This window comes from Stegodyphus dumicola, chromosome 4, assembly GCF_044657685.1.
Source record: "Stegodyphus dumicola isolate Sdum_Otavi_A_Nest chromosome 4, ASM4465768v1".
Classification (NCBI taxonomy): domain Eukaryota; kingdom Metazoa; phylum Arthropoda; class Arachnida; order Araneae; family Eresidae; genus Stegodyphus; species Stegodyphus dumicola.
In genome coordinates this window covers 13,591,014-13,618,826 of record NC_140771.1, presented here as the reverse complement: position 1 = coordinate 13,618,826, position 27,813 = coordinate 13,591,014, and the positions used below count along the sequence as shown (strand labels likewise).

General features: G+C 33.9%; 1 pseudogene; it reads right to left on the bottom strand.

Annotated features, from left to right (window-relative positions):
- Positions 1-1,377: 1,377 nt before the first annotated feature.
- Positions 1,378-4,210, bottom strand: LOC118190023 (inhibitory POU protein pseudogene; annotated as a pseudogene).
- Between the last annotated feature and the right edge of the window lie 23,603 nt (positions 4,211-27,813).

Below are 27,813 nucleotides of genomic sequence, written 5' to 3'. Positions count from 1 at the left end.
GCGGTTCTTCTTCTTAACTAACATTTTCAACAAGCAATCGGAATTAAGTTATAAAACAACATTATTTTTATCCTAGAACTTTTGATTTTATGATACTGATGCAAGTTGCGGCATTATCTCACACTTGTCTAGTTTTCAGATTTTGGTACAAATCGAGCAGAAAGTCCCAATGAACGGCTACCCAAATCTCAAGACATGAAGTTCTTTGATGTTTCATTATGAGGCTACAGTAAGGTTTTGATATGCAGAGACCGTTTAAGTCACGCTTTTCAATTGCATGTTTCAATGATTCAGATAATATGATGATCGTAACATATTAATTCATCTTTATGCAATATTCGCTAACAAAAGCTACCCCATTTTTTAATATTTTCGACAAGTACTTAATGTTCTGTTGCAGAAGAAATAGCATATGGTAGACATAATTCATTATTTAAAATATAGAATTAAGATAAACAAAATGTAAATCAGCTTTAGGATTTAATTTAACAATAGCCTTTAAATTGCTCATTTTTAATTTGGGTATTTCTCCGTATTCTAAAAATAGAAGGAACTTTTCTGGACTGCGTCATTTCTAGGTCAGTCTATGTCATATGCGGGCCACCAGCGGCCGAGCGGTAAAGTCGCCGAACACTGGTAAGTCGGTTCGAGGTTCGAATCTCACGAAAGGGCTGGCTGCATGGGCGTCTTCGTGGTTTTCCTCATGTGTAACGTGTATACAAGCCAGGTTTCCTTAGAAAGTCCTCCACGAAGGCATCCCTCCCCTTAGCAGATAGCCCTCGAGGCTTTGCCATAATCACACACACACCTATGTCATATGGCTTGAGTAACGCTGATGACGTAGCTAATCCAGAACCTGAACTCAAAATCTTGGGAAGTAAAATTGTTCTCTTAATAAGTAACCTAAGTCAAAAACCTTCTCTTGGTGAGCCTCCATAGTGAATAGCGTCTCTGCTCATTTCCTAACTCAGCAGTATCAAAAATGTATATGTTCTTGAATAGGTAAGATTAAACGGCCCAGTAAACTGTGGCTACAAATGTGAAATAAAATAAAATGAATATTTAATCCACATCCACTGTTAAATTTCCTCTTCAATGTGAACCGACCTTCTACGCCATCAAAACTCATTATAGATATATAATCAATGCTTCTACGCCATCGACATTGCTACGTCTTTTTCATCACATATATAATGTATATATGTATATAATGTATATATGTATAAATTTCAATAATGATAAATTTATGCATGTATAGATTTTAATAGTTGCAGCTGCTTTTTCATAGTGAAAATTTCACGGTCAATAACAATTCATTTTGTTAAGAATGAATTACTTTATTTCTTAAATACTCGGATTGAATTTCAATTACAAGAAAATACCTTTTCTGTGACATAAGCTGGATAATTACATTGAACTTACTCACATAAAATAAGTGATACGGATAACTATTGAATAATTTAAAAAAATGATCTATTAATAACACTTAAATCATTTTATGGTTTTCAAGCAATTTTTGAGTTACTAAATTATGTCAGTAACACAACTGCTTGTTTATGTTTTAACACAAAAGCAAGTAAACTTTACAAATATTAATGTTATTTTATTTGCGAAATTTGTTTTCTGGATCATTAATCTAAAATATTAAATTAAAATATTACAGTAAATTATTTTCTTAGATAATAAAAATTACCCATCTTAGAATGTTTTTATGTTAAATAAGAATCAAGTAATAAAAAAAGGCAAGTCAAATAAAGTAATTTAGAAAAGATAAAATGTTTGGCAGGAGAACTGGAGGAATATTATGCAAATCTTAGTAGGAAATTTTCAGAAAGTCTTAAGTACATTTTTTCTTCCGCCTGCTAACTAGATAATTAATGAGACAGACTAAAGTCAAAAATAAAATCATGGAAGAAGAATATAAAACACAGTGATGTTAAAATATTGTACTTCATTGTAGCTGTGCTTTATTATTAGTCCAAAGGGGCTTTGTCCCTGAAGGACTATAGTTTTCGTTTTGCGATTTTGCGTTCAATCACTATAAATGTCCGTTTCAAATTTCAAACTGTTGCCACCAACTGTTAGAGCCCTGCATTATATTTGAAGCAATTAAATAATGAAAAATCTGCATAAATGTGTATGTTTATTTCCCGCATTGTGATAAAACAACGGTACATAGAGCCATCGAATTTTGAATGACGTAATCCTCCTACGAATATGGGCATGTGGAAGACCAAATTTGAAATTTGGAATTTGTTTTATGATCGATTTCATATTTTGTAAAACTTTTGCGAATTTTTGATTAGCAATCTCAAGGATTTAAAAGCGAGCAATGGCAACACTCTACGGGGGAAAGAAAACGTTTTTTATCTCCAGCGCTCGGAACTGTGTATCGGGAATTCTAAAGATAGGCTCTTTTTAAAATTATTTTGTTATTGAACTGAGTTTTATGGTTTAAGTGCAAAGAACATGATATTTAATAAATAAAGGTAACACACAAAACGTTAAAAAACGTCCCTTTGGACGTAATTTAGAATCTGAAACCTTTGTGATTTTTTAAAATTATTATTATTTTTTTATATTTATAAGTTTTTAAAGTGCTTCGTTGCACCTTCTTGAATTTTCTTCTTTTTAAATTTACTTTTCTTTTACTCATGCATTTACTAACAGCCGAATAAAAAAGTATGTTAAAACCTTAAAGATTCCACTCTCTAAAATTCGCACATATTAAGTCAATTCTGGTTCTAATTATAGCAATTCAGTAATTTAACCTTTGAATGGGCTAATTGGGAAAGCACATGTAGTTTCTGAGCAACCGAGCCAAATAAAGGATTAAGAAGTAATGCCATGAGGAACATACCAAAAATACATTCTATGCCATCGACATCGACAAAGTAAAAATATCAGGAACACAACTTGCTATCTGGCCGTCCGTGTTACATTTCCAAACACAGAAATTGGTAAACATTCGAAAATTGTTAATCTCAATCGGAAATTTTACTGAAAATTATGATTGATGACGTTTAGTTTATATTTTGATTGGCAGAATATTTCATTCTTTTTTGTTTCTGTCTTTGGTTACAAAACCAAACTCTTACAACGCTTTTTTTTAGGTCTAGCTTTTCGGCGATGGATGCAATTTTGTCTCCACTAGGCCTTTGTTGCACAGCAAAATAAGCTTCCAAAGAACGTTTTTCCAGTGCTGCTATTGAAGTCCTTTTCCTTTTTTTATCACCTGATGGCAGCACGAATGGAGTGTCTCGCTTCTTGCCACGAGCTTGTAATTCAGCAGCTTCCAGCCATGAATGCAGAACTGGTTTCAAAGCGATCATATTGTTTCGTGACAAAGTCAATGACTCGAATCTGCAGATGGTACTTTGCGATAGAGTACCCACTCCAGGAAGCTTAAGGTGGACCAGAGCTCTTCCAACGTCTGCTTGAGTGACTCCCAATTTTATGCGTCTTTGTTTAAATCTTTCTGCAAAAGCTTCAAGATCCCTTGGGTCGGAATCGTCACTTTGTATCCTGTCGAAGACATGCGGCGTAAAGCCACCACGACAGCCATGATGGTGATGATGAAGGTTGTGACTGTGCAAAGAATGTGGTTGTGGTGGGGCCATCGAATTCATCGATGGGGGGTACAAGGTGCTTCTCATCGTCTGCCCATTCGTGGTTTCTGTTGGCAAAGGCGGCACAGAAGATGACGAAAGAGGCTCCATAATTTCCAAAGATTCCATATGACTGGGATGGCTAGCATTCATGCTGGTATGGGCTCCGTATAGCATCTCATGTTTGAGATGGACAGCACCACCAGTATGGCTGTTTCCAGAAATATGTTTACTCAGTTGGTCAATAGGTCGTGTCATGAGATTGTCATCTAAACTTGGAAATATGTTGTTCTGAAAAAAAAAAAAAAAAAAAAAAAAAAAAAAAAGAGTTTATGTTAATACACATGGGAAAAGAAGAATGTTTTTCACAAAATGAAATAGTAATTGCAGATTTGTGTGACATGCAGTTCAGTATAAATTTAAGGAAGGAGCTTGGAACCATACGAATGTTTGGATCAGCGTTTAGCTGCACGACCATTACGCTTGCCTGTTAGCAAAAGGACGCTCTCGAAAAGGGAATTATGATCTTAAGATGGTAGCTTGGTTAGTAGGCAACGATTCCAGCTAGCTTTCAGTTGCTGACACTTAGCTTGTAGTCTTGCTTAAAAAGTATTTAGAGCCACCCAACCAGTACAGTGGTTAGTGACCCTGACTACGGTCACTAAAAGGGAATTATGATCTTAAGATGGTAGCTTGGTTAGTAAGCAACGATTCCAGCTAGCTTTCAGTTGCTGACACTTAGCTTGTAGTCTTGCTTAAAAAGTATTTAGAGCCACCAAACCAGTACAGTGGTTAGTGACCCTGACTACGGTACAGAAGGGCCCGGGTTCGAATATGGAGAAGATATGGATGTTTGTAAATGTATAGTGTTCTGTGCGATATGGGGCACTCAAAATTGGCGGCGATCCGAGAGTCTTCTCGAGAGCTTGGTGGTAGAGGAAGAGGTGGTGGAACTCGGACCAATCCCCCCCTTGAAGTGCTCTGTATCAAAACTGGAGGCGAAACTGAGGTCGCGCTGTCACGAGTGTCGGGCTTAGAGTTCTTGTCTATGACAGGAGCAATCTTGACTCCTTGAGGCAATGAATTTCGTGAGCTTTTGTGATTCAAACAAGCGAGATTGGTAACAACAGCAATAAGAAGTATTTAGATTTGTAAATGCAGAAGATGTTAAAAGACCAGTTGGGTTCACTACCAAGTTTAAGCTACTGGAAATTTTGTTTTACAATATATTAATTTATTCCTCAGAAAAGGTGCTACAGAACAAACTTAAGTTATGTATTTGTGTTTGTGTACTTCCGCCATTTAGTTAAGCTTGCAGTGATTACTCACTTAGTAGCTTTTAAATTAACATTTGAGAGGTGAGACTTGAAACAATTAATAAGTAGCTCCATACAAGTGTTACAAAATACGAGCTAAGAAATTCAGTTTACAAATCTATCTAAAATATTACTATATATGATTTGTAATGTACTGTACATGATTTAAACAAGACTCTTATCATCCGACTTCATTAGGAGGTGGATGTTGCTCAAAACTATCCAAAGAATCATGTCTTTCAAGTAATAGAATTAACTAATGGCACTAGATGGCAACTAATGGCACTAATTTTGGATCCCATTTAGATATTATGTGAGATGAAGCAAAATTTGAGAGGATATGAATTTCATGACATCATATTAAAGGGACTCGTACATCTTAAAACTCTTAAGATCTTCGAATATATGACTGTTGCAAGAATTAGGACATTTTATTTATTTTGAAAGCAATTAGTTCCAACTTTTTACAGCTGATTCCATAATATAGCTCGCAAGATGGAAACATGACGTGAACGCACATTAATACAAAGCAGATTAAATTACAAAACTATTTGTGGCAACACAAACTTTCTGATTACTAGTTCAGAAAGCAGCTATATTTTGCAGTCAGCTATAAAAAGTTGGAAGAAAAAGTTGCTTTTAAAATAAATAAAATATCCAAATTCTTGCAACAATCACATATTTGAAGATTTTAAGGTTTATGAGTCGTCTTAAATAATTGAAAAGAATTTTTATTTCATGTAGTATTGCGGTTCTTTAACTTGATCAAAAGAAGATTTCTTCCGAAACATTTTTAAGCAGGAATAAATATTGTACCATTACCTTCGTGATTCATTCGAGCTTGCTGTTTACTTATAAAAGAAGAAATTATGAAATTATCTATCGGTATATGAAACAGATTTTCTATCGGCCATTCATTATTTAATCTCTCTTACTAAATTCAGACACTTATAAATAGATATATTCCATGATTAACTTAAATTAATTCATAGCGATTTATCACTTCTTAAGCGTGAATAAAAGCCATTTTCATTTTGGAATAGGAATTCACTTTATGTAGGAATCCATGTAGAAGCAGATAATTTTCGAGCACTTTGGCTTTCTCAGTGAAATGAAGAAAAGATCTTCTTAAGAGAATTTATTAAAAGCGTCTGTTTGACCCTCATGTTTGTATTTAAATAAGCTTTTGTGACTTTCTTAGTTAGTTTACAGTCAATAATGCCTCGTCAGACATCTATTGTTTCACTCAACCTTCTAACCTTAACTAGTGATATTCTTTATTTTGCAATGATTGTAGCTCTTGCTATATATTAACTGTAGTAGTTGTATGAAAAACCAGCTGTGTGTGTGTTAGATGTCAATAATTGATATAAAAGAAAGATTCATACCTGTGTTTCATATTCTAATCATAACACACTGTACAAATTCTTTTATGTGCATTTTAAATTACGTCCAAATGGGGCTTTTTTTTAACGTCTTGTGTGTTACGTTTATTTATTAAATATCATGTTCTTTGCCCTTAAACCTTAAAATTCAGTTCAACAGCAATCTTGCAAAATCATTTTAAAATAAGCGTATCTTTAGAATTTCCGATACACAGTTCCGCGCGCTAGAGATAAAAAGGTCCCCCCCCCGTAGAGTGTTGCCATTGCTCGCTTTTAAATCGTTGAGTTTGTTAATATTAAAATTCCTTAAAGTTTTACAAATATGAGATCGATAATAAAACAAGTTCCAAATTTCAAATTTTGGCTTTCAGATTCCCATATTCGCAGTAGGATTACGTCATTCAAAATTGTATGGCTCTATGTACCGTTGTTTTATCACAATGCAAGAAATATACATACATTTATGCATATGCTTCATTATTTAATTTCTTCAAATATAACACAGGGCGATAGCATTTGGTGGCAACGATTTGAAAAGTGATACGCCGATTCCGACGCAAAATCGCGAAACGAGAACAATAGTCCTTCAGGGACGAAGCCCCTTTGGACTAATAACTGGGAGTAGATAGCAAGCGCTCTCTGCGAGCTGTTTTTGAAAATAAGTTTTGGAATAATATCATATAATATGCATAGTAAGCTATCATTTAAGTTTCTAACTAGTTAGTTTGTGTTAATATTTTTTTCTGTCGTTCTCATTTCCATTTGCTTGCCAGAATGAAAATTTCTAGTTCGCGCGATATTCAAATGAGGTAGAAAGAAGAGACTTTAAAGGAAGATTTTAGAAGGTAGAATTAGAGCGTGTTCTGCCAGTGCCTCCTATATCTAGGATAGATATATCACTGGTTCTGCCTACTTGAAAATCACGTGGCTAAATTTGATTCTTTTGGGATTAGTATTTTGCGACGCTGAGTTATTCTTGCCATGAGGCATGTTACGCCGATCTTAGGAAGTCAGAATCGACTTGCGAATTAGCTCAAATTTAGGTTTCAAGCCATTAGGTTGAACGTAGCCGTTTTCATTAGTTTTAATTCATCCAGTATCCTTGATTTAAGCCAAAACTGTTGGCTTCTGTAAACATGAACTGATGCCATCTATTAACTTAATTTGAGTTAATGAAAGGGTCCTTTACACCCTTTAAGTGTATCTGTGGTGCTTACAAGAAATAGCGCTAATTCTACACTTGTCTTTTAAAGTTTTAGATCTATCTTATGCTCCCTAAGAAGACCAAACTCTATAGCATTGAAAAGATTTCATCATTCTACAAATAAGAAGGAAAAAAGGCAGATTTAGCAGTTGAATGAATAAGGTAATCAAAATTTCCTTTTCGGTACCCGCTTAAAAATTTAGGCTGTACGTTTTAACAATTATTTAATCTTAAGTTTTATGCATTATATTTAGTTAAAGTGTAAACTGCTAGTAGCTATTTATAATTACATTATTATTATTTTTATGAAATGTAGCTGCAAGTAGGTATTCAGAATCAACACAAAAATAATTCTGAACACAAGTGAGCAAAATATAAATTGCACTACATGATACATTTTATGGTATAAATTATGCATTTGAAAATGAAATTTTATGGTATTAATTATGCATTTGAAAATGAAGATTGATCTCCAAAAATCAATAAACTTGAAAAAAAATTGTGTTTTAGAGATAATATACAGAAATATAGTTATTACAGAAACGCATACAAATACGTGCTTTTAACAACTTTTATTATGTAAATGTTTTAACTGCAACTATATCCGCGAGACAATTTTTTATCTTCGGAATCTTCCAATAGATGGCTCTGTGTTTCAAATGCCATCGTCAAAATTCAGCTCATGCTGATTTATTATGAAACAACATTATTCGTATTCTGAAAGTGTGGTGTGTGGTGTATTTAATTATGGTAAAGCACACTAGGGCTATCTGCCTAAAGGGAGGGATGTCTTTTGTGGAGGACTTTCTAAGGGAAACTGGCTCCTATACACGTTACACATGGGGAAAACCACGAAAACGCCCATGCAGCCAGCCCGTTCGCGGGATTCGAACCTCGGACCGAAGTTCAGCGTCTTTACCGCTCGGCCGCTGGTAGACTCGTATTCTGAAAGAAAGATAAGCATTGGATTTCGGAACATTCACTGCAAGGTGGAACATCACTCCATGTTACTCCGACCTAGATCTCACATTCTAGGAAAGGTGAAGTAATGTAAAGTTGAGCTTTCAGATTTTCAGATATCAAATTATGTGAACTTTAATAATGGTAATAAATGATATGTTATGAGCGTATAGCTATCATCCAGCGTCATTGGTAGGTGAGATAAAGCACTATACGACGGTACATGTATATAATTCTTCCAGACATTTTGTAATTTACGTACATAACATATCCTCAGGTTGTTCTAGCAATGATAGTAGCCCCACTCTGCACTTACTATGAAATACTGTGTATACTGTGCATGGAAGAGGCGCCATCGAGCATAGTTATAGTTAAAAAAATCGTAAAGTTTGATAAATTAGTACCATTTATCTTCATTGATAAATTATCGGAATGAATCTGTCTTCGAGCTTTTAATCTTTTTACTTCCTTGTGCGAAGTAAAAAAGAAGTATTGTAATCGCGAAAAATTTCGGGTATGATATGTCAACGAAATATCGATTTTCACGGCTATCCAATGCAATTTAATGATGTTTTTGAGTGACATCCGCAAGTAAGAATAGAATAAAGAATTCTTTCCCCAAAAAAACTTATAAAACTGATTCAGAAGTCAAAAGACAAAAAACAGCGTTTTCAAATTTTCACAGGGCTAGTTTCGATGGTTTTACCGAACCATCATCCTCAGCTGCCAAAGCGCCTTGGCAGCTGAGGATGATGATTCGGTAAAACCATCGAAAATAGTCCTGTGAAGATTTGAAAATATACGGTGATTTTTGTTGTTTGACTTCTAAATTGTTACTTGTTCGGCGTGATATTGTGTCTTAATTATAAAACTGATTTAAAATGAATTCTAAAGAGAATTTTTCGTGGCGTCTGTACGAACGTATGTACGTACGTATCTCGCATAACTCAAAAACGAATAGCCTCAGAACATTGAAATTTTGTATATAGAACTGCTATAACATGTAGATTTGCACCTCGTATTTTAGTTGCAATCGGCCGCACCAAACGTATATAAATATATGTATACATACATATATATATCAACTTTCTTAAGCGGCTCTGTGATCTCTTTCTTTACTCTTATATGTTTGTAAGTTGCGCATTTTTTAGTTTTAAAAATGATTGAATTATGTTGTTCTTATCTTCCGGTTAAGGTTTTTACGCCTTTAGTAAATGTGCAAGCAATATTTGTGAAGTTATCAACCATTTAACACTTATTTAAGTGCAGCTAAGTCTAATGCATTTTGCGATAGCGGACATGCTTGTTTACATTTCAAACTTGGCGAAACAGCGGATTTGTTGCCAATCTAGTGAAACTAAGCTTCGCAACAACAAAGATAAGGTCTTCTTTTATTATTGCGAATTAAAGCATGTTTAATCTGTTCTGGAATTTATTCGAGGACAGAAGTGTTTCAGATTTACTTCGTAATTTTTAATATAGATAGTTTGAGTTTTTATGTATTTTTGCCTTGTCGCGAAGTGAGAACTGAATTAATTGAGTGAGAAATACTGAATCATCTGTGAAAACTTTTTTTGTTTTGTTTGCTTAATTTCTTTTATACATCGTTTTAGATTTATTACAGTATTTGAATAGAACATGTGGCAAAGATTAGATAATTCTTCAAATGATATAAATTTATATGCATTCTAAGTTATAATATAGACGAAATGTAACGCTTTTAAGTGAACCTAGCGCCAGAGTTTCGCTATGGTAAACAAATATAATGAATTTTAAACAGTGCATTTATTCTATTGTGGTTTATGCTCTATGGACGAAGTAGATTTAATTCTATCCGGTAAGTTTCAATGAAATGCAAGAAAAAATGCATTTAATTTAATATTTCGTGTAAGGAAGTCGTGTAGTGTACACATCAGATATTTTTTGTATGTAATGCATTTTAATTTATTTTAAATCATTATATAATATCTGAGTTGCTAACTAGCAATTTTTTTAAAGCGACTCATTTCTAGCCTTCTTGTAAAGCAAAGAAGCTAAGACAGAAATGAGAAAAGTCATCCTATATAATTAGTGAATTAACAGTATAACTATGAGATATTATTTTTGAATCTTGCTAGCGTCAATGCTAAAAACGTTGCAGTGTCATTAAGTTATTTTAAAGCCGGAGTGAAAAATGAGCAATACCCTCTCTGGGACTCCAACCTGGACCTCTCGAATACGCGCCGAGGGTGCTTCCGTTACACCATGAAGGCATGCAGAAAGGAAGGAGAAAATACCTTATATACTCCCCTTTTTAAAGGGCAACTGGGGATTAGGGGGACCCAATCACCAAATCCTGGTGATGAAAAATAATAATCCACACATTATAGTTAGGGTGCCACTGTAGAGTCATTTAGAATTTTTTCGATTGTCAGGAAACTGAAGAAATGTGCAGTGCCCTTGCCGGGACTCGAACCTGGACCTCTCGAATACATGCCGAATATGCCATCGTTAAACCAGGAATGTATGCAGAAAGGAAAGAGAAAATACTTTATATACTTCCCCTTTTAAGGATGACCTGGGATTAGGGGACCCAATCGCTATATGTTGCTGGTGAAGAATCATGATCCACCACGTTTTAGTTTGTGCGCCACTGTAGAGATATTAGGACTTTTGAGAGTAGGTGACGTAAGAAATGAGCAATGCCATCATCGAGACTTGAACCTAGACCTCCCGAATACGCGCCGCTAAGTATTCCTAAGCTCTTCTACTGAAGTAAGCGAAACCTTCCTTTAAATACTCTTTCTACCTCATTTACATGCAGCGCGATACTAAAATCATATTCTGATAAGGAATGGTATGTGGAAAATGAGAATAGACAGTAAAGCACATGTAAAAATTAAAATAACTGTTAGAAACTGAAAATAACCCTCTAAAATGCCGTATGAATAACTGACCTTAACTGGTAAATGTTTAGTTTTCTTGGTAAATTTTTAGTTTTCTTCACTCTTATGTTCTTATAGTAGAGGAGAGTTTACCGCACCGTTCTACAGTTAAATGTTCCGAACTCAACAATACGAAATGTAACTGCACTTACTTCATCATTTTGCCAGATGCGGTTTTTTTGTTAACACTTTTTACTACCAGGAATAAAAATTTACTGGTATTATTTTTTCATGCTTTATTTTCTTTCATGGCAGATAACCGAGTCAAATATATTTGTTAAATCACGTAGCCTATCTAATGTTATGTGCCTATCTAGTGGATGTTACAATTTATATAAGAAACTTCTTTGATAGTATCAAACTCATGACCTTCTTTGATAGTATCAAACTCTTAACAGACTTGGAGCGAATTATCATTGTGCCTAAAGTTACAACAGAGTCTTGAAAAGGTTTAAAACAACTTTTATATTAAACAGAACTTGAACATAAACGCACTTCTTGTGCTTGACAATATCAACCATCACTTGTGACAATGAAACTTAAAATAAGCCACATTCAAATTTAAAACTGAGCCTAGTAACCTTAGGCTATGCAAATGATTTTAAATTCTTAGTTGACTCAGAACTTTTCTCTGGAGTAAAAATCAAATGTCGGCAGCAATAACACAAAGCCGACGAATTACAATCTTATCAGAGCTGGCGAAACCTAGTAACGTGGCCTCGAGAGGCAGAAACACGCTCTGTCTTATAATCCGAAATCGTGGGTTCAAATACTCTCTGGCTCATTTACATTTCTGGTGAGAAAACGAAAAAGAGAAGCTATAGTAAAGTTCTGAATCATAATATCTGGTTAATTAAAAAATAATAACTCTACAACTTTAAGATTATAGCTAGCAAAACGTTACTTACTTTTAGTTATTCAAAATTTGTTTGCTTATTTTAGTTATTTAAGTAAAGACACTGAATTTTCTCATATGAAATAACAAAAATTTCATATGTAAGACATCTTTTATCCTACTAATAATAAATAACATTTTTGGTAGCCAACTGAATAATAACGAAGATGTTACATTTAAAATTTCATTCTTTCTACTTAACATGTAACATGAAAATGTAGATGGTCAGATCAAAAGTTTTTTCAAAATGGCTGAACGACTATTTTTTTCCAAAATGGTTGTGTCTGGAACGGTTTTTTAAAATAGTTATATAATTAACGCAAAATTATGGATAATGATAAACATTTACTAGGAATGGTTGGAAAGTGAGAAATGAATGTAATAAATTGGTCACCCCACGGACATTAGTCGGCTCGAAATCAATAGTTTAAATTAAAAACAAGTAAATAATTGCCAGGAAACATTGTGCCAGACCTTGATGAAAGAATTGCTTTAAATTCTAGAGGTTTTAATTTATTTTTATAATAGTTATTTTTATTTGAAGACAGCCTTTCCTATACCTTCTATCTACGTTTTCCTGCCAGAACGAGTTTTCAGTTTCACGCTTTATGTAAAATAGGGGAGAAACTGCTATTTAAGCTTAGGTATGAAGTAATTAATTCAATTAGAGAGAAAGAGGGATAGAGCGTGTTCTGACTTTCGGCCACGTTGTTGCTAGTTTTGCTAGTTTACGACCGTCCCTATTACGTGCCTGGTAGTCTACGCCAGTGATTTTTTAGTTAACAGCCAACTATGCGGTAGCAAATCTATGCAGCTTACGCTGTGTAGTCTATTTAACTTTAGTTTAATTTTATATTAAGTTCAAGCCAAAAGGTTGGCTTCTTGCGCGCCCATGAAGGGCCATCTGTGAATCCATATGAGTTCAAATAAAAGGGTATTTTAACCTTTTTTTTTTTGTTATTTGCACAACAAAAACTTTGCGAACAGTCGCCACTCGAAGCAGTCCATCAGAACGTACTAAGTACATATTTGTTATGGCGAATATTGTTTATAACAACGTTTTTCTGTGGGACGCAAGGAATCGTTACAACGAGCATCGACTGCAGTAACAGACATAATTAATTTAAATACTTTCCTTCAAATATTCATTATAAAGAAATTACATAGCAATTGAAAGTTGGAACTGTTTGTTTCTTCAAAAGTAAGAATCTGCCTTTGATGCAGCCGAATTGTACCAAAGATGAATTTTAAACATCATGGCAATATGTACTACCAAAAAGGGGAAGATAAAAGCCATTACATTAACATGCTTGACAAAGAGTAATTACGAAATTCGATATCGTTTGTCCGAACGTTACCTTGATATCGAAATTTTTTTAAAAATAACATTAAAAGCTTGGAAAACATATAAATTACGCATAGGTAACGTGTACATTAATTCTTAAACACCTCCATATAATATAACACTTTCCTGGGAATTTGGGTGCAGGGTAAGATTCTGGTAAGATTGGGGGACTGGAAAAATGTTTTTGCTTCACAAATTCCAAATAAAAGTCTGGAATTTTGCAATTTTTAATTCTTATCTATGCTTAAAGAATAGCTTTATTTTGTGGGCTCCTGAAAAACAAGGTGTGTTTTGTAGTTTTTCATGAAGGGTAATTTGGGACTACTTTTATTGGCACGACAATCCATGGCTGGACCAATACCTTTCATATCAAATCTTCCTTCGACTCGAGGTTTCCAGTTAGTAAAATGAAGACTGTTGTTGTTGTCGTGTGCATATTACATGGAACAATAGTTGCCAGAGCCTACTCCGAAGAGAGGTTGGATTTCTATTTTTCACCCCCCCGATTTTGAGGAAGAACACCCCGGGGGGGAGGTCCGGAGGTCTCCCACCCCTCTCCACTCCCACGAATCCACACGAGAGGCCGTTCGGCTCGACGTATATTTAGAGTGCGGTTATGCCGCACCAACCCTATACATTTACAAACATCCATGTCTTCTACGGGTTTCGAACCCGGCCTTTGGTTACCGTAGTGGGCTTCCCTAACCACTGTTGGGTCCCCTGACCACTTGTCCATTGACAATTGATCTTCATATTCAGCTGCCAAGTACCAACAGGCAGGCATTCTGCAAATTTATCACAAAGCAGAGACATCTGATTGCAAAGATTGTCAATTTAATGCACAAACTGTCTGCGCTGTGCATGGACTTATGTCGGACAGCGTAAATTCTCCTGCTGCCATAAACTATGCTCCGTATGGATTCTATGAAAATTTGTATCAGTAATATAACAGTCTTACATCAGCAAAGTATTGTACCAGCATTAATCAGTATTGTGTCAGTATTAATACCAGTAAAGTATTGTATCAGCACTGTAACAGTTAAATATTGTATATGCATATTTGTATCAGTAATGTAACAGTCGTACCTGAGTAAAGTATTGTATCAGTACCAGTATTATATCAGTCCTGTATCCTTAGTGTCTCAGTCATATTTGAATCAGTAATATACCAGTCATGCATCAGTAATGTGTCGATAATGCATATGTGATGTGTTAATTCGCAATATCTTGAGTCTTTGTTACGTGTTATTCAGTGGTTTTATTTACCGACTTGTACTAAATCATTCCCATTTACAATTAATCAATAATTGTATAAGTAATAATACCAGTAAAAGTACTGTATGAGTACTAATATCAGTAAAGTATTGTATGAGTATTAATGTTAGTAAAGTATTGTAGATACATATTGCATGAGCAATATAACAGTCTTACATCAGTAAAGTATTGTATGAGTATTATATTAGCCTTGTATCAGTAGTGTGTCTATATTTCATGAGTAATGTACAAGTAATGTAACAGTAGAACCTTGATCTGTGATATTTTAATTCGCAATATCTTGAGTTTCTGTAACGTATTATTTCGAGGATTTATTGACCGACTTGTGCAAAATCATTCCCATTTAATCAGTATTAATAATCAGTGTTATATCAATGAATTAGTACTGTAGCAGTATTAATCAGTATTAATATCAGTATCAGTATTATATTAGCCTTGTATCAGTTCTGCATCCGTCATATTTGCATCAGTAATATACCACTAAAACATCTTGAATATTAATCTGTAACTCTGTAACATGTTATTTTGTATGTCCTGTCGTGTTGAACACTTTTTAGGTGACATTATGTATATTGAAGGGGTGCTATAGTAGTGGTGGAAGTGGTGCTATACTGATTAACCGTTAGGTAAAGGGATAGTGCCCACGTCCTCCATTCTCTCTCTCCCTAACCCCTATACCATCTAGGCTACAAAATGAACAAAGTCTAAATCATTATTGATACGTACATTAAGATGCCAGCCTTTCTCTGACTGGTTTATAGTAAAAAATTTTAAATGCTAAGGAATAAAAATTCATTCTACAAATATTCATGTGGTTAATCTTTAGATAATTGATAACATCACTTCCTTCATATTATTTTTTGTAATTCCTTGTAATATATAAGTCGCCACAAGCCACGAGCTTCTTTTGCCTCAGTTAACGTCTAGGTTTTTATAGTCATAAGTAAATAGGAAAACAATCTCAAATACATAATGGAACGAATAAATGTATCGATGCTAAACAAAAGAGGTTAGTAACAATTAGACAGCCCATTATCCATAACTATTTTTGTGAAAGAATCATTTTCATTCAGTACTGAATTTTTAATTAAAGTATCCGACTACGTTCTAATCGTCAATTTTGATGAAACTTTTCAGAAAAATTTTATAACTTTAAAATAAAGTTATAAAATTTTTACTTAAATTACATTAAGCTTACATTAAGCTTTCTCACATCTACTTTTACTTTGTCTCTTCGGTCGTTAGAAGCAGAATTATGGTTGTTCTTCTACGCTGTGAACCGGAAGTTTCTGTTAAGAGCACGTAAAGTGATGTCTAAAGATACGTAGACTACTGTAAATAATTTTAAAATGAGAGATTTTCCTTTGAATACGTTTGGTGATTCTCAAAAGATGAATCTGAACCTTTACATTTGTTATGAAGTGCTCGGGAACAAGAGTAGTTTTGCAATTTAATTTTCATATTTGCGAACATTTTCTTTTCCTTCTGTTTGTGTCTGCATTATTACATTGAATCTATTTATAGAAAAACGTGATTTTTTTCAACTTTCTTTAACTTAAAATATTATTAAAGTAATTTTATAAAATTTTCCACATATATCCTGCGAAATATTGCGAATTAAATGGACTAAAAGTTTAGGTCTATGTGCGTATCAAAAATGTTTTCAGACAATTTTGAAAATGAAAAGAGAGAAATTTCTCGAAAAATAGCTAGTGCATATACTCCAAAAGGTACACTTAATAGACATTTTATTTTATCACTTAGATGTTAGCCCATTTAATTCCTTACACCTTAATAAATGTCAGTGACAAAAATAAAAGTAAATACTGGTAAATATTTTTGTGGGAATATATCTAGTAATCCTGAAATTTAACACATTTTTAACCCCAAATGTAAGAAAAATCCAAAACAACAACAGAAAATATATATATATATATATATATACTTTGAAAATATGTTTATGACCTATTTCTACCATTTTAACTAGTATTCCGCTAAATAACACCAATAATAGACTTATTTGAATAACTTTCCAAAATTTGCGTCTCAACGTAGTCGAATACTTTAATAAGTTTAGAGAAAATACTAGTTAGAGAAATTTTTAAAGGACTTTATTTCTCTCTTTTAAAGGACTTTATTTCTCTCTCTCAAACTGATAGTTGAGTCTATGATTTGATTATCACGTGGTTCTCACTCTTTCACATTGAATTAAATCCAGAAGAGGGACAACCAGGAGGGAATCAAACCATTCATGCAATGTGTTTGCTTAAAAATCTCAATTTTTATCTAAACAAACTGTATTTGTTAAGATAAAAACAAAATTTTCTAACTTTCCCATTTCAGGGGAAAAATCTGAAAGGTTTCAGATTTTAAATTATGTCCAGAGGGGCGTTTTTTAAAGTTTGTGTGTTACCTTTATTTATCAATTATCATGTTCTACGTACTCAAATCATAAAGTTCAGTTCAACAGGAATATCGCAAATTAATTTTAAAATGAGTATATCTCTAGAATTTCCGATACAGAATCTCGCGCGCTGGAGATAAAAATATTTTTTTTTTCGTACAATGTTGCCATTGCTCACTTTGAAATCGTTTAGTTCTTTAATCAAAAATTCTTTGAAGTGTTAAAAAATCTGGAATCTATAATAAAACAAATTTCAAATTCAAATTAGGGCTTCCACATGCCCATATTCTATGGAAGATTACACTATTCAAATTTTGATGGCTCCAGGTACCGTTGTTTTATCACAATGCGAGAAACATACATACATTTATGCAGATTTTTCATTATTTAATTTCTTTAAGACAGAGTGATAATATATGGTGGCAACGATTTGAAATGTGATACAGCCTCTTAAAGTTTTCGAAGCAAAATGCGAAAACAAAATCCATAGTCCTTCAGGGAAAATTGCCCCTTTAGACTAATAACTCATCATACATATAAACGATTAAATGCTGACAAAGAATGATAATTTATTTTATTCAGAGTTATTGAACGAAACGTTTTACCTATAGAAAAATTAAGACTTCCATTTTCTGGTAAAAGGGTGAATAAATCTAATGAGCATTTAGCTTACCACATGCATAATATGAATGATAGTCATAACAAATAAACAATTCTTACCGTCGTGTTGGACATGAAGTGCCTCCTAAAATGATGATCCGATCTGAAAGTAGGCCTGCCAGGAAAGCAAGTCGGGGCTCCAGCAGTATTTGTTATAGGATGCTTATTATTTAGATTTGCCATCTTTGATGAAGGAAAATAATAGAGGCTGGGAAGAAGTACTCCTCTCAGTGAAAGAGTGAGAGAGATTGGCCCCGAGTGTGTCGTAGGGTGTCTTCAGGGTTGCGATTCGGAAATGAGAGAGATCTCATCCCGACTCACCTGTTCTTTAGAACCCTCCGAGGGTGGGATGTTGGGGGAAGACGTTGTTTAGATCGAGATGAGAGTTACTTTTTGTGACGTCACACAATAGAACTGAGCGCATGATCTCGGGTCCGAGGTGAAAGGATTTTCAATTTTTTATCTCTCATCGCCCATTTGGCGAGAACCAATGATACAGAAATTTTACTTTGCAATAAATATATTGAAAAGTTTAAACATTAGGGAATTGTGGTTAAAAATTTGGCTTTATGTCTCACAACCAACCTCATAAGGTTATATTGTGCTAAATTATTGAGATAAAATGCAGCTCATTGTAGAGTACAATTTTAATGCAAACAAATATTGCAATAATTAAAGAAAATTGAATAGATAAGAAATAAGTTTCCAAAGTTACGCTGATGTTGCTCAATGATTTTAAGGAAGAAATGAACTGTATTTTAAAATACTTAGAAGTACAAAATTAATTCATAAAAAGTGAATAGTTTTCTTTTAAACAATACTTATGTCTGGTTAAAAACATTTTAAGAAGTACGAAAGTGACAGTTGGTAAAATTTAAATCAGTTACAATGAAATGCATTAAAAGTCCCGAACGTTGATATTTTGATAGTGAATTGTTTTCTGAAATTAAATATACTAAACTTTATTTATGTAATTAAATTTTCTTACATTAATTCCTCCGAAAGAGAAAGTTGATTTCCTTTTATGAACATTTCAATGCTTCTTGAAATCACGACGACATTAAAAGCAAATCAAAGTTTTGATCAAAGTTTTGATAAAGATGACGTACTTTCATGTATTTGTGAATGCGTGCAGCTAGTTATTAGGAAAAATATTGATCGCAGTTTTTTAAAAAATATGAAATTAAAAAATAATTTGGTCATAAATCTAAGATATTATAAAATTATCTGAAATAAATGCTTAGTTATTTCAGACAAAAGTTCTCTTACTTCTAAGATTTAATATTCTTCCTGAAGCTTAAAAATTACAGTATAAAATTACGCACATAATTTATTTCATTTTGAAATAATTGCCATTCATTCGTAAAATCATAAAGTCACTTAAAAATCAACACAAGTTATTGAATTATTGAGAGCATAATTAAAAAAATTAAATTGATATGAATGTCTATTAGAAGCTAAGAGATATGACTTGATATTAATATTCATATTTTATTTATTTAATAAAATTTAAAATCCTTGTACAAGGGAGCCTGAAATGGAGGTTCATCTTTGTTTACGGGCCCTAAATAGAAATTTTTGATGCATTTAATTTCTTTGACTATTCAAACAATAACAGTTTGTTTCTGTTTCAGCTCCGTTTGTTTCTGTAATCATACTTGCATTTTAAATATTACTAACACATTAATTTTATAATTTGAATTTCTTAAAACATGTTAAAAATTCTTCGAGTTTTTTAATAAAGGAGGTCTGCGATAGCTAGGAGAATTTCGTTGTTAAATATTTCAGATATGGCTTAACTAAACTAACTTTAGCTAATCACATAATAAATAATAAATATGTTCCCAAAATGGTATTAAATATTTGGAGCATCTTATTTCCATTAATATTACGTAAAGATTTTGATCGATTTTATTATGATTTTATTGTATTATTTCTGAGATAATGGAAATTAATAGTCTTTAATATTAATTCAGAGAAAAGAAACATTTTGCTATCTTCATTATAACAATTCCTGCAGAGTATCTGGAACACATTACAATAGACTGAAACATCCCAAACCCGAAGAAACACTTTGCTTTATTACTTTAACTTAAGTAGTTTCGAGTGTAAAATCATTTTATGAGTTTTCGTTTAATAAAATTAATTATTTAATTAAATTACGTGTTATAAATTAATTATTTTCGAAGAAAATTGTACATTTTTAGATTTATTGTTTCGATTTTAGAATTTATGGCAAGTGCAATTTGCTACCCGGATTTTGTTCCAATAAACCGAACACAAAAGTTAATAAGTATTAGAATTATTCCAAACTGTATTTATTTCATATCTAATGAAGAGAGCTTCAGATGTAAACTGATTTACCGTATTTGTAGAGTCATTATACTGTTTTGATGCTGGAGACGCGAAAAATGTGCAGCACCCTCTATAGGACTCGAACCCTGGACCTCTAGCACACAGATGCTTCCAATTGCACCATGAAGGCGTTCGGAAAGGAGAGAGAAAATACCTTATACACTGTTCTGTTCAAGATACCGTTAGATCTGTTTACTCCAGGTGAAAGAAAACCTGTGCTTCCAAAATGTGTGGGTAAAGAAAGATCAAAACTTGCTGAAATTGTTCTTATCTTTATATTTTTATATCGAGCATGTTGGAAATTGGCTTCATTTCCACGGCAGATGAAAATTGCCGAAATAGTTTTATTTGGTAAAAAAGATAAAGATCCTGCTATTTTGTCTTCTTATAGACCAGTGAGTCTTCTTTCTTCTTTAAATAAACTCTTTGAAAAATTAATACTGAACAGACTAAATTATTTTCTAACTGAAAATAAAGTGATCAGCGACTTTCAATTTGGATTTAAAAAGGGGGTTTCAACCGAAATGGCTGTTTTTAATCTGCTAAACACAGTAAAAGGCAACAGGGATGGTAACAGGCACACGTTAATCATCTCCATTGATATACGTGGGGCATTTGACACGGTCTGGTGGCCTGACATAATTGATGCATTGGATAGCGCAAACTGCCCTGTAGAAAGTTTGAATTTAATTCGAAATTATTTGGAACAACGCAAAATTCAATTAACCCTGGATAATGAAATTTTAATAAAAGATTTGCAAAGAGGCTGTCCACAGGGTTCCTGTTTAGGACCAACCCTGTGGAACTTAGTCGCTAATACGGCCTTTGGTATGTTTGAAAATACTGAACAAGTAACTCTGCAAGCTTATGCCGATGATTTTCTGTTAATTATCTCAGGAGTAAAGGACATTGAAGTAAGAGCTCAACAAGCGATTAATAAGTTTGTAGAGTGGGCAGACATGCATAAATTAAGAATTTCCGAAGAAAAAACTACTATGTTGTTTATCGGTTGGAAAAGAAAAATGCGTCGAAATCCGTCTATAAAAATCCATGGAAGGCCCATAAAATGTGCAAACACCTTGAGATATTTAGGCTTTGTTATCAGCAATACGCTGTCTTGGTTTCCACATGTGAAACATCTTAAACAGAGATGTGCCGTTCTTACGAATGGCATGGCAATAACTATGGGCTTTAATTGGGGTACTTCCCCAAAAATCTTACGGCTGTGGTATAAAACAATCACTGAAAGAGTTCTTTTGTACGGAGTCTCCATTTGGGGTTCTGATATGAACAAAACTATCAGTGGCTTACTGAATTCAATACAGAGGCATCAGCTATTACTTATTTCCAAAGGTTATAGAACAACCTCGACAGCCTCACTGCAGATTTTGGCGGTATACCTCCATTAGATCTGCAGGCTCAAAGAGACTCTTTATTAGGACGGATCCTACGATTACGATTGAATGGGGATTTATGGAACCAACATCACCTAGTAAATGATTATGAACTACGGGTTCCATCTAATATTGGCCATCCTGCCTCTTTAAAACTCAAATCTGCAGTCAATTTATACTATACGGCTCCAGTAGCCAATGACATTGCTCTAATTACAGATGGTTCTAAAACTGAACGTGGAACAGGTTGTGCATTTTGTGTATTTAACAATACTCAAAGGTCATCAAGCCTTCGAGTATACATGGACTCGAAGGCTTGATGACAGAAATACTGTTTTTCAAGCAGAACTTATAGCGATAAACGCTGCTCTCACTTATGTTAAAAGAAATCTATCGGGCAAGACTAAAATCTTCAGTGATTCATTATCTAGTCTGCAGGCTATCTTAGACATTACGAATAGAAATCCGATTGTACAAGTTATTCAAGAGAAATTGCTATGATTTAATTCATCTGAAAGACCACTTCTTACCTGGGTGCCAACTCATGTTGGCATACTGGGCAACGAAGAAGCAGATAATTTAGCTAAAAGAGCTGCTAGTGATATCAACGGAATTGAAAATCCAACAAAATTGCCTTTTTCACACTGGAAGAGCAAGACTTTAAATGCACTGCTTGTGAAATGGCAGGAAAGATGGACTAATGACTCCACAGGAAGACGAGTCTTCTCTTTCTTTCCAAAAGTTTCACTCAATCAAAGAAGCACATCGAATTTTTATACTTAATTTTTCACTGGACATGGACCTTTTAGACCTTTTAATACATATCTCTTTTGATTTGGACTACGTACGACTGAGCTTTGTTCTTGCGGGGAGTTGGGAGACCTTGAACACTTTATCTTTCACTGTCCATTTACTAAAAAACTTCACTTGAATAAACCTTTAGATCAACACAGGCCAAAATGGGCTGAATTGATAGTAAAAACCTCTAGTGAGAGTAAGAAATTTAAGGAAATTATGCTTTTCTGTCAGGAATTAAATTTTTCTGTAAATAATTCTCTCAGATCCTCTCTATTGGGAATGAGTAATTGACTTTCAGCGACTGTTAGATTTTTACTGCATAATGGTAATTGTTTAACTTTTTGTGTTTGATGCTTATTATTGTTCAGTTTTGTTGTTTCCACTACTTATGTTACTGATTTAAAATTAGAAATGGTTTTACGTAGAACAGACGTATCGGTGAGCCTACTGCGGTACCGAAGGACCAGTTTTCGTGTCCCGAAGAAAGCGTGGATGTTTGTAAATGTAATAACGTTCGTGCGGCATGGAGGCTTTTCTAATTATTCCGACAGCCGGAAGTCCTCTCGAGAAGCTGATGGTAGGGAAAGTGGGGTGGGAGATCCTAGGAACCGTTCCCTCGGGGTGCTCTCCATCAAAATTGGGCGTGGAACGGAGCGAAGTCCTACTGTCACCTGTTTGGTGATCAAAGCTCCTGCCAACGACAGACGAAGTCTTGCACTCCTTACCACTTTACACAATGAATTTCATGAGCTTGCGCTCATGGTACTGCCAAGCAAGTGAGATAAGTCACAACAACAACAAGCAGTTCGTAATCAGGTGGAGGAAAGTAGACTGTAGAGGCAGTACACCACAAAAATGACTTCTGTCCCAGGTTGTGCTATACATTTTAGCGGAAGTCATTGGATAAACAACAACCCTAACTTTTTCTCTCAGCATTAAGAAAGCAACATAATTGTTACATTGGCATACACGGCCTGTTGTTCGTTCTGATAGTTCTTGTATATATATGTACGACTGTGGTGAGCTCAAAGGGAATAAATAGCGATTTATATTACAAGCATATACAAAAGGGGGCAATGCAACAGTGATTTCGATATTACATGCGTTATATTAATATATCTACAATAGCAGACTGAACACGTGTATTACAAAATCGATTACCTATATATTGCAGAGAATTACATCAAGTATATACCTATACATGTATATGACAGAAGTAATTGCATTCAAAGGGGATAAGGGATTAAGTCAAAAAACAGTACACATGATTTGAATTTAAAGCTACTAATTACTTCGAATTAAATCCGACCGAATATTTTCTGGACGTCCTACGGTTATCAAATATAAGACTATATATTTGATATATGTATAGAAAAAGACAGTTTTACTAAAATAACATGCATTGTCTTTTATTGCAGCCAAAAATTATTGTTTCAATAAAGAAGCAAGATAGGAGTACTTTTACCTGTAGTATTTATGTATTAAATGATATTTTCAGTAAAAGTTTGATTTTTCTAGTACTATAAAACATAGTACTTTTAGTACTGTAAAAGCTAGTATTATGTTTTGTTGTCGTTGACTGATGCTCACTTGTCTAACCTATAATCAGCCCAAGCCCAAGAAATTCCTTGTCGCGAGGAGCACAAAATTATGCCTGTCATTGGCAACAGCCTTGAGAACCTTACAGCTGACAGTGCCACTTAGCAGAGTTCCGCCCCCAATTTCGAAGAAGAGCACCCCGGGGAAACCGATCCCAGAGTCTCCCACCATTTTCCTTACCACCAACCTCTCTAGAGAACTTAAGGCTCGCCGCATATTTAGAATGCACCCATGTCCCACGAACACTATACATTTGTACATGTCCACGCCTTCTCCGACATTCGAACCCAGGCCCTTTGCACGGCAATCAGCGACGCTAACCACTACACCGGTTGGGCGGCTTCTAGTATCATTTCTAGTACCATAAACTGTTATACACTAGTAGCCAATTACTAAGGACGGATGGCAGCAGCGATAGCGATCACAAAATGAAAGATAGGTGTAATAAAAGTGTGAAATTAGCATAAGTGCGAGATACAGTAAGACCTGTTGTTGCGTATGCGAATTTTGGATTGCCGAAGTTGTTCGTCACGTGGTAGCGGTGATAAGAGATATAAAGTATTTGACGCGTATTCACCGTTGTTGTTCAAAAGTACAATTTCACGGGAAAAAATCAGTTGACGAACTTCCAAATTGCTGTATGTCTTCCCGACATCACTTAGATGATATTACTTGTGGCCGTATCATTGGCAAGATTGATAGAAAAAAATAAATAAGGCTTTGAAATCATTTAAAACAAATTGAATGAGTACAAAACGTCATGGGAGAGGTCGTATTCGCAGTACGACACTTGCAGAAGATATATACATAGTGCTATCGACAAACAAGTGCCGGGGCAGCATAGCTACTGAGGTAGCAAACCAGTTACATGCTGCTACTGGCAAACGGTTTTGCCAAAAACTGAGCCAGATGTTTGCGTTAAGGAGGACTATACGCCCGCCATCCTGTTATGTGTGCATTACATTGTCTAGATGTCACCGTTTCGCCTGTGGTGTCGTCAGCATCGCAATTGGGTCACATGGAGGAAAGACGACTGGCTTGTGTACCATTCTCAGATGAAAGTAGGTTCAGTCTGTCATCGGACTATAGTTGCCAGTTGATCTGACGTGAGATTGGTACTGCATATAGTCCGGCAAACATACAGGAAAGGGACCGATATCCTACATGTAGTGTCATGATATGAACCGGGATCATGATCAACGGCAGTATGTCGCTCTATGTGCTTCCATTTGGATTATGACTAGTCACCGATACATTAAGGATATTCTGCTTCCTCATGTTCGCATGTTTCGTGGTGCTGTCGTTGATAAATTTGTTTTCCTGGACGGCAACGCACCATGATATCTAACAGTTGTTTGGCCAGCACGTTTTCTAGATCTGAATCTCATTGAAAATGTTTGGGAGGCTTTGGGAAGGAGTCTTGCTGGTCGACAATACCCTCCAATAAACAAGGACACCCTCATCCGTGCACTGACAGACGCACGAGGTAAATTTCCCAGCCCATTATTACAACAGCTACTGGGTAATGTTGTGAAGAGCATGACACGACGTGTGGAATCTGGCATTGGCCTTCCATGGTGGCCATACCTCCTATCGGCATCTTACGCTAGAATGCCTGAGTACGGTAACTGTATTTTTTAATTATTCTGCACAAAATGACAATTTTATCCATTGAACAATTTTCAAAGTCTTCTGGACTTCAGAACACAATAAATTACCTTTATTGTTATGGCCTTGCATAATTTTATTTCACTTGGCATCCAACCATGCTTAATGTTTTACTTTCTATACAGCCAGTTGTGATCTCTCCTGAGCAATAGTCCACAAATGTATAATTTGTTAGTAGAATTTTATCTGTTTTGCTTAATAACTTATTCTAGACAAAAATATACTTTACAGAAATAGTAATTTGAAGTGTTCTACTATACAATGGTAAGTTTCCTACATAATTCAAACACTGCTTTTCCATTCGTTCCTCTTTCGTGTGGTATAATAAAAAATTTGCTTTGAACTGTTAATCTGTAAAATCACAGCTTCAGACTTCTGTGTGAATTCAGTAAACAGACGGTAAAAAGCCTAACAATTATTAAAAATTTTTATGTTATAAACTGTTTGCAAAATATTCCATTATTTATTAATTTTCTTTATTTTATTTAAAATAAATTTTAGGCAAAACATTGATTAAATATTAAAACAAAAAGCATTTAAACGTGGCTTTGGTTTTACTTTGGATTAGTGTAATAATATTCTGAGACCGCTCTTTCTAAAAATAAAGAATGCGTAGGAAGAGAAAGAGTGTGAGGATACATTATATATTTTGGTTTGGATATTTTAGAAACTCTCAAATTATTCATCGTTATGTTTCTATGAAATATTAATCGCAAATTCATGCACAGACGTAATGTTTAAGAGGTCGTTAAAATGAATGTCAAAAGGTCTTAAAGCTATAGCAATTCCAGTTATTGTAAGCCCTTGAACAATAAATATACGCATGTTTATTACAGCTGTAAGTTTTTTTATACAGACTATCTGCTGATACTGAAGATTATTTATTTCAAAATTAGTTTTTTTAACTATTGATAATATTGTATATTCCAAAGTAATCATTCGTTAACTAAATTAACTGCATTACTGCAGTTTCTAATTAAAAGAAAGGTAAAATTATCTGTAACAAACATTTTATTTAAAATATTAACAGTCGTAAAATATATAGTTCATTTTTGATTGCAGATAATTACCATTTTCAGCATTTCTGTTAGTAGCGCTTAAAAGGAGTAAGTTTTTGAGTATACAGCAGTATAAATATTTATTTCAAAACCAGAATGAAAAAAATGCATTCAGAAATTTGAAAATGTATTGAAATGCTCTCTAAAAGAGAATATATAATGTAGAGAATTCGAATAATATAGATACAGGTTTTGTTTCCTTCAACAATGATTCTCAGAATAGAATAGAGAATTTAATGAAAACGATTTCAGAACTTGAGGTGAAAGAATTCTCAAATAACATTTTATGGTTTCTCGTAAATGAACGCTTTCAGCACGAAACACATTCTTTACGTTTTGAGAAGTTAAATGTATTTTACATATCTATACAAAAATTCATAGACATGTTAGAGAAAGAATTAACTGATATGGATTATTTTTAATGCTTATTATAAAGCGATTTTGTACAAATTTTGCCAAGGTTTTTGAAGAACATGTAAAATTGTATTTGTATTTACAATTAACAATTTCATGACAGGAAAATCAACATTTAGTGTTAACTTGTAGCTGATCGCCTGAAATTATCAATTACTAATAAATTTCGAATAGTTTTAAGAGAAAGAAAAATAAAAAGAATTTTGTCGTTAACGTATTACTGAAACATCGGACATTTACTAAATGGAAAATTATACTAATCAAAGTATCCAAAAGTAACGAAATTGTAGTCAGTATATGAAATTTAGTGGTACATGAAACATTTTCTAAGATCACATACATATTTAATGCAATGTCATGGAATGCACATTACGCGAAAATTGGAAAGATTACAGACGTCTCTTTAAACAAAGCACATTAGATGAAATATTAAGGAGACTCCTTAATATTTATTATTAATTTTTGAATGAGTTTTCATTATTTAAGAATTCTCATCGATTTTTCATGAATGTCATTAAGTGGTTTCTGCAAGACAACATGATTTTATACTG